The sequence below is a fragment of the Thunnus thynnus genome, chromosome 24 (assembly GCF_963924715.1).
Source record: "Thunnus thynnus chromosome 24, fThuThy2.1, whole genome shotgun sequence".
In the NCBI taxonomy this organism is placed as follows: Eukaryota; Metazoa; Chordata; class Actinopteri; order Scombriformes; family Scombridae; genus Thunnus; species Thunnus thynnus.
In genome coordinates this window covers 11,009,630-11,018,911 of record NC_089540.1, presented here as the reverse complement: position 1 = coordinate 11,018,911, position 9,282 = coordinate 11,009,630, and positions in this window count along the sequence as shown.

Genomic DNA, 9,282 nt, shown 5'->3' with positions numbered 1-9,282 from the left:
AACAGAGATAGCAGCCTTCATCCTGCTCCATCACCTTCCTGATAACTATGGAGCAGTTCTGCAGTCCAGCATCTTTAAACTCAACTTTCCCCTGAAAACCAGCATTCACTGTTTGCCCGAAGTATTTGTTGAAGGTGGCAAGATTGTTCTTCTTCCCATCAGGTGAAAGTTTCTGCCATGTGACCTGAAGAACATCTCTAGACTGCATGAGCTGACAGCTGAGATGGGCATCTTCTCCTACTGCTGCCATCACAGTCTGCTGTGATTGTATCACAGCTGTTAGACCTGCATGGAGGAAAAGAAATATGGGGTTTAAGCTGTGTGTGAACTTTAGGTTGATGTGAACATTTCAACACAATTTCTGCTATAAATTGATACTTAACTGCTCAAAATGATTTATAATGTAATGGTGAAACTGCATCTCAGTGGTAAAATATGATTTATTTCAGCAAATATAGTTTTGCTTTTCAAAGTAGGACAGGCTGCAGGTAAAGTCCTAAACTTTATTATAGAAACTGAACAGTGATGTTAAATGTGAAAAAGAGTTTGAGTCACATTAAGCTTCATGCTGACTCATAGGCCTACATGTGGTTGATTGCGATGAACACGTGTTGAAGAACACATAGCTGTTTTTGAGACAAACTCATTTATCGTAATTACATTTCTAATAAATTACATGTTGCTTTTTTGTCTTAGTTTGCTGTAAATAAAAAAAATGTCACCAGCAAGAAACATTCACCTGTCGCACTTTGAATGTGGAAACAAGAATAAATCAGCAGGATTCAATATTTCTTCTCAAAACGTTCATTTTGAGTTAAAGTTAAAAATACACAGGAAACATCGCGGTGCTTTCAATATCAGCAGAAAAAAGACTACGTACACAGACTACTGTAACATATCTCTCTTACCTTTTGGAAAGACTCCTAAAACAAAAAAGATCGTCATGACTGCAGCTTGTGTCATTTTTGCCTCAAGTTTCTACTCAACTATACTGATCTCTGTTGGTATCAATTTTAAAATAAAAAGTTATCACTAGAATAAATATAGATTTACATATGAAACGGTAACATACACTGATTTGTTTCCGAAATGTAATATAAACATCGTATTACGTCTCTGAGTCCCACGATGTAAAGAAACCATCTAGTCAGGCTGACGTCAGGTTTCTTTCGTTGTTGACCTTCAACACCACGATAAAGGTCATGGATGCGTGTAAGACGCACGAGACATTGCAGCAGCAATATCAGTCCGTAAAAAATTTTAAGCGCAAAATCCACAGTGTCCGTGACTTTAGTTGGCAAAGGTGCACACACAGAGCTCTCCAAATACACATAAGGATTCATGTAGATTAATGTCTGATTCTTACCTATGTGCTTCTGAAATGTCAGTCCACAAATGATGGTATGTAAGATTTTTTTCCTTTGAGTACCTGTGAATACCCATAGCCAGGGGCTGTGCGCATTTTACGCACGCCTGGCACAGCAGCTGAACTTCATTGTCTTTTATCAAACCATGAAAAACACTGAGCCAGAGAGGTGTCCAATCAAATCAATGGTAATTTTGAGGCTGGTGTTTGTGAAGCGTCTTCTTGTAATGTGCTGAGAAACTGAGAAAGAAATTAGATTTTATTTTTCGCGTAACCCAGCAGATTGTGATTGGTGCCTTCATAATCTGAAAAAAATTCAAATTTAACTTGTATCCCCGATCTACCCCAGAGACCTTCTCCTAGGTTTACAGAAAAACTGCATTTCAAACAGGAAGGGTTTGTTTATTTTGTTGAACATAACTTTAAGACGGGAACAGTGCAAATATTCACATTAAGGTTTCTCCTGTAATTTTATATTTGACATCATTAAGACTATACAAAAATGGAAAAACAAAAAAAGAAGCAGCTATAAACAGAGCAAGGAATAAAAACAAAAATTATATCCATTTTACAAAAAAAAAATTGATGAGGAAACAAAAAATTGCTGTAAAACAATTTTTCAGAAATATATTACAAAATACTTGGTGGAGTTTAAAGTCACAGGAATTTCAGCAGAAAAAATTACTTCTGTAAAAGTACAGACTACTGTAACATCTCTCTATTACCTTTTGGAAAGACTCCCAAAATAAAAAAGCCGTCATGACTGCAGCTTGTGTCATCATTGTCTTAAGTTTCAACTCAATTATATCGATCTCTGTTGGTATCGATGTAAAAAAAAGTTCTCACTAGAATAAATATAGGTCTACATATGAAACATAAACATACACTGATTTGTTTCTAGAATGTAATATAAAACAGGGTATTACGTCTTCGAGTCCTACGAAGTAAAGAAGTCCTTTAAAAACCACACTAAAGGTCAGATAAATGAAAGGGACTTTTCTTCTGAAACGTCTTTTCTGTTTTTCCATCACATTTCAGCAGCAATATCGGTCCACAAAAAATCCACAATTTCCGTGGCTTTAGCAAAGGCGCACACACAAAACTCTCCAAAATCATTGATTATGGGCCTTTTCCAAGGTAGCCCCCACCCACTCCCACTTCATCACGGCGTGCACTCTGTTTGTAGTCACACGCACAGCTGAATGAAGTTCCCTTCATTAAGGTTTAGGGTATAAATACAGCGGCAAGCTTTGGGACGAACTTCACTCTCTCCGGCGGAAACAGGAACTGTCGTAACTCTTCGTCACCATGGTTTCCAATCAGCATCTGTGGGGATCTTTGACTGTATATAAATATTTATATACTTATAATAAATCTATATACAGTCAATGGTCGGGAGCGGCAACGTTTGCCATCATCCACCAGCTGTTGCAAGAGAGGGAGATCTGTCAGAAGGTGTAGATGTTTTTTTGTGTTTCATCTTTTTGTTATCGAAAATACAAAAATACATTTCTTGGGTACAGACCATATCACTACACTCCTTGCATAGTGATCCTTTTGCACAAGTGGCGGTGAGCCATTTTTCAGAGATGCCATTGAAAAAATAAATTTTTAAAGACCACGCTATGATGCAATTCAAAAACGTTTTCCTTCTAGCGTCATTATTTACATCAAATATCCCGAATTTTATTGTTATTTGCTAAATTTCACATGTAAATGGCAATACAATGGTACAGTAACATTGCAAGTATTACTGAAAGCCTGTTGTGCATTAATAGAATTTATCTGTGGTAATTACATTTGTGCACAAACATTAATGAATGTTTTCCTCCTGAAACAATAAATGTGTTTACCTTTTCCTTTATACATTTGTAGTCACTAACTCGGATATAATAACCAGAGGTTGTGAACTTCGTTGTCTCTGGAGATATGAAGGATACACAAAGGGACTGTCAAACTTTTTAAAATGTATTAATGTTCCATGGAAATAAATTAAACTTCCTGTCCAAACCAATTTTGTTGAAATAAAAAATGACACTAATTTCAAACATATAGGTAGATTTCATCACATATAATACCACACATACATATATAATAATACCAGATTTACTCCCAAGACTCTTTAGTTGCATTTCTTTTCTTTGTAAACATCTTTTCCTTTTGCATTCTTATGTTTATATGCGGCTTGTTTTTTAGCAACATTCCCTGTAAATATGCAACGTTACAATCAAATAAACACGTCTACTGTTTTCTAGACTAGAGAATGGTGTATTTGATCTAAATACAATGTAACCTTTAAGTTTTTAACATCTGCGTGGCAATATTAAATGTCTGTGTTAGTTTGAGCAGTTTACTAGTAAATGTTTGTACAGGTTGTCGCACGGAACTTAACATTTGTACGCAGCGCCTCCATGACGAACACAACAGGCGTTGCAGGTCCTCAGTAAGTCAGCATCGATGCAGGTTCGCTGTTGGAGTTGACTTTTATCTGCGGGTTTTCCAGAACAAGTCATCTCATTTAGACGTGCATTAGTGTCCCCCATAAACTATTTCCGGCGCACTTTTAAACAATTTCTTATTCTACCTGTGAGTGTCGCAAGTGCTGAAAGATCCCTCCCAAAGGATCTGAACTTAAAGAGGCTGGTGTGGGATTTTGCTCATCGATACTATAGAGGCCGATTCGGTTTTCTTCCTTTTTTATATTTTGTTGTATATGATGTGAGAGGCTGAAAAAACAAGTTTTTTGAACTTTGTTCAAGTTCGACTGACTTTGGACTGAAACTACAGTCTTTTAGGTTATTTGTCACTAAATAGACTTCTGACTGTGGAAAAATGGTGGTTTTGGTTTCTCTCCTTGTGGATTTTTCTTCTGAGATGTCTGTCACCTGATCTGCTGGTTCACCTTCTCCATTAAAGGTATTTTGCATCGTCAGATAAAAACGAGACATGAGTCATTTACCACTCACATTATTACAATCCATCATACATATTTCTATCACTGAATGACTCTGACAGTTAACAGTTATGTGGATAAACAGGCTGACTATGAGTACACAATGGACCATGAAGAGTAAAGTGCATCAGAATCAGCTTTCATGTATAAATAACACATTAGTTAGAGAGATATAGAGACAGAAAGGAACTTAAATGACAAAATAGAAAGAAGACAGATTAAATCATTTTCTGAAAAATAAATTAATTATAAATATGTGAATAATTATGAAATTGTCTTAGTCATCGGGGTCTTTGATTGGTTCTTGTGTCATCTCCATCACCTCAGCATCCCTGTGTGACAGAATGAAGGATTTAAGAACATTTATATATTATTTATTTATAGGTGTTGTCTGTATAGATTCTTTAAGCTCTGTGTTTCCTCTTAATGTCAATAAATTATTACCATATTAACTGTGAGACACTGGTATCACAACAAGACAGATATTGAGTTGAAAGTTGAAATGACCTGTTCTTATGTTTATGTCTGAGCAGGACAGTGACGACTGCAGCAACACAAACGACCACTGCTGTGATCAATGCAACGATCAAAGTGAAATCTATGAGAAAAAGAGGAAGAAATGTGATATAAACACTAAATAAAAACAGAAAAAAGTGTTGCACACTCTATTACTATTTATTTCACTTTATATTGATAACGTTTCGGCCCTCAGGCCTTCTTCAAGATCAGTCATGGACTGAGAACATGTATTTCTCTTTTATTTTGATGAGAGAAACACATATAGAGCCAGAGTGTACAACACTTTTTTCTTGTTTTTGAATCTGCTTCGATTCTGCAGCCCTTGGTGTGCGTTACCTTTCCACTATATATGGAACAGGAAACATTCATAAAGTAAACTACAGTTTAAATGCGCATTTTGACTTAAGACAACTTTATGGTTAACTTACTCTGATCAGATCGAGTTTCCTCATTAAAAACCGAAAATTGAAACCCGATCAGAATCATAAAGTGATAATCTATCTATAAATCTGTGGTTTTGGAAGTGTTTCTCACCATCAGCAGACGATTGTTTCACTGCAGGAATCGTCATAAACACCTGTATTTCAGGGACTGAGAGCAGTCGTGCTGCACATCCAACCTGTGCACCGTTTCCATGGAAACCAGACAGCACAGCTGTAGTGGTGACGGTGACTGTACCGTTGGTGTTGGTGACACTGACTGTGCTGTTGTGAGAGAAGTAGAGGTCTTGTTGTGGGACATTCAGAGTTACTGTGGGAGCAGGACGACCTGTGGCCGAGCAGGACACAACTGTCTCTTCAGTAGAGTTTGATTCTCTGATTTGTAGAATGGGTTCATGCAGCTCTGCAAAGACAAAACATTAAATACTGTTTCACATGAATTCATTTCTTACAAAGACATCAGCTTTGACATGATAATTCTCCAGGGTGAACGTGTTTAATACTGGAATTACATAATCCAGTTTGACGCTTATGGGAATATGTTTAATAATGCAGAAAGGTCCTTACAGCTGCACCAATTAGTAATTAATCAATCCATTTCAGCAGAAATGCCAAAAATCCACTGGTCCCAACTTCATTAATGTGAATATATCTGATATTAAACTAAATTTTTTGATAGAGAAAACGATAAATTGAGAAAATAATCAACAGATTAATCGATAATGAAGTTTCAGGTCTAGTCCTCACCATAGAGTTGGAGGCAGGTTCTGCCTGTCAGATAACCATCAGGAAACGTGTTAAACAAACAGAGATAGCAGCATTCATCCTGCTCCATCACCTTCCTGATAACTATGGAGCAGTTCTGCAGTCCAGCATCTTTAAACTCCACTTTCCCCTGAAAACCAGCATTCACTGTTTGTCCAAAGTGTTTGTTGTAGGTGGCAAGATTCTTGTTCTTCCCCTCAGGTGAAAGTTTCTGCCATGTGACCTGAAGAACATCTCTAGACTGCATGAGCTGACAGCTGAGATGGACATCTTCTCCTACTGCTGCCATCACAGTCTGCTGTGTTTGTATCACAGCTGTTAGACCTGCATGGAGGAAAAGAAATATGGGGTTTAAACTGTGTGTGTGAACTTTAGGTTGATGTGAACATTTCAACACAATTTCTGTTATAAATTGATACTTTACTGCTCAAAATGATTTATAATGTAATGGTGAAACTGCAACTCAGTGATAAAATATGATTTATTTCAGCAAATATAGTTTTGCTTTTCAAAGTAGGACAGGCTGCAGGTAAAGTACTAAACTTTATTATAGAGACTGAACAGTGACGTTAAAAGTAAAAAAAGAGTTTGAGTCACTTTAAACTTCATGTTACTCATAAATGTGTTGCTGGTTGTTGTGAACACAGATGTTGAAATTAGAGACAACTGTTCCTGAGAGGGCCTCAAGCTGTTTATCTTTGTTACATTTCTAATAAATTACACCTGTTGCTTTTTTGTCTTAGTTTGCTGTAAATAAAAAAAATTGTCACCAGCAAGAAACATTCACCTGTCATAGTTTGAATGGGAAAACCAGAATAAATCAGCAGGATTCAATATTTCTTCTGATAATATTCACTTTGGGTTAGAGTTAAAACATACAGGAAACACCACGGTGCTTTCAATATCAGCAGAAAAAAGACTGTAGGTACACAGACTGATACTGATCTCTGATGGTATCAATGTTAAAATAAAAAGTTATCACTAGAATAAATATAGGTCTACGTATGAAACATAAACATACACTGATTTGTTTCTAAAATGTAATATAAAGCAGCGCTTTACGTCCCTGAGTGCCGGAATGATGGTAACATCCGTTTCTTCCGCTTTTTGATTTGCATACTCTCACGCTTTAAGACCGCACTCAGGGGGTATGAGTTTATCGAGAGGATGAGGGCGGACTTCCCATGATGCACGAGCTCCTCTCTCCTCCTCCTTCACATGACGCTTCAGAGGAGAGGACGTCTCATGTCCCTTAAAACAAATTTCCTCGTTTCCTCTCTCCTCGCTTGGTTTCCTTGCGTCTCTCCTTGCATCCACGGTGGAAAAGACGCAAGTGAGGGAAACGTGGATGCAATGTAAGAGACTTGGGATGCACCCATTGTCGCAGGTGTCTGCAACAAAAAGCGAAAGAAACAGATGTCATGTTTCCGTTATTCCGCCTGACTGGATCGTTTCTTTACATCGTGGGACTCAGAGACGCTGTTTTATATTACATTTTAGAAACAAATCAGTGTATGTTACTGTTTCATATATAGACCTATATTTATTCTAGTGAGAACTTTTTTTTACATTGATACCAACAGAGATCAGTATAATTGAGTTGAAACTTGCAGCAATGATGACACAAGCTGCAGTCATGAAAATCTTTTTTTAAAAATATCACATGGAGCAAGTTGTTTAAAAAAATCAACTAGTTTGCTGATTTCCTCTGTTTTATAACATTATAAATCGAATATACTTCGAGCAACATGTGTCACTTTCCATGCCATAGATAATATTTCATTTCACAAATTGAGGAAAATGAATTTGAAATAATTAACAGACAATTTAACAGCCATCATTTCTAACTGCCATCAATGTGAAACAAGTTAAAACTGTAATTCACCACAAATATGTCTTCAAAAGTGAAGAAAGGAGCTCACCATAGAGTTGGAGGCAGGTTCTGCCTGTCAGAGAACCATCAGGATACGTGTTAAACAAACAGAGATAGCAGCCTTCATCCTGCTCCATCACCTTCCTGATAACTATGGAGCAGTTCTGCAGTCCAGCAACTTTAAACTCCACTTTCCCCTGAAAACCAGCATTCACTGTTTGTCCAAAGTATTTGTTGTAGCTGCCAAGATCCTTCTTCTTCCCCTCAGGTGAAAGTTTCTGCCATGTGACCTGAAGAACATCTCTAGACTCCATGAGCTGACAGCTGAGATGGACATCTTCTCCTACTGCTGCCATCACAGTCTGCTGTGTTTGTATCACAGCTGTTAGACCTGCATGGAGGAAAAGAAATATGGGGTTTAAACTGTGTGTGAACTTTAGGTTGATGTGAACATTTCAACACAATTTCTGTTATAAATTGATACTTAACTGCTCAAATTGATTTATAATGTAACAGTGAAACTGCAACTCAGTGATAAAATATGATTTATTTCAGCAAATATAGTTTTGCTTTTCAAAGTAGGACAGGCTGCAGGTAAAGTACTAAACTTTATTATAGAGACTGAACAGTGATGTTAAAAGTAAAAAAAGAGTTTGAGTCACTTTAAACTTCATGTTACTCATAAATGTGTTGCTGGTTGTTGTGAACACAGATGTTGAAATTAGAGACAACTGTTCCTGAGAGGGCCTCAACTGTAGTTTGCTGTAAATAAAAAAAATTGTCACCAGCAAGAAACATTCACCTGTCACACTTTGAATGGGAAAACCAGAATAAATCAGCAGGATTCAATATTTCTTCTGATAATATTCACTTTGGGTTAGAGTTAAAACATACAGGAAACACCACGGTGCTTTCAATATCAGCAGAAAAAAGACTGTAGGTACACAGACGACTGTAACATCTCTCTCTTACCTTTTGGAAAGACTCCCAAAACAAAAAAGATCGTCATGACTGCAGCTTGTGTCATTTTTGCCTCAAGTTTCTACTCAACTATACTGATCTCTGATGGTATCAATGTTAAAATAAAAAGTTATCACTAGAATAAATATAGATCTACATATGAAACATAATCATACACTGATTTGTTTCTAAAATGTAATATACAACAGCGTCTCTGAGTCCCACGATATAAAGAAACGATCTCTGAGTGCCGGAATGATGGTAACATCCGTTTCTTCCGCTTTTTGATTTGCATACCGCCCCCAGGGGCATGAGTTTATCGAGAGTATGAGGGCGGACGCTGAGACAAGTGTCAGCTCAGTTATTTTGATGCTGGTGTTAGTGAAGCGTCTTCACGTAATGTGCT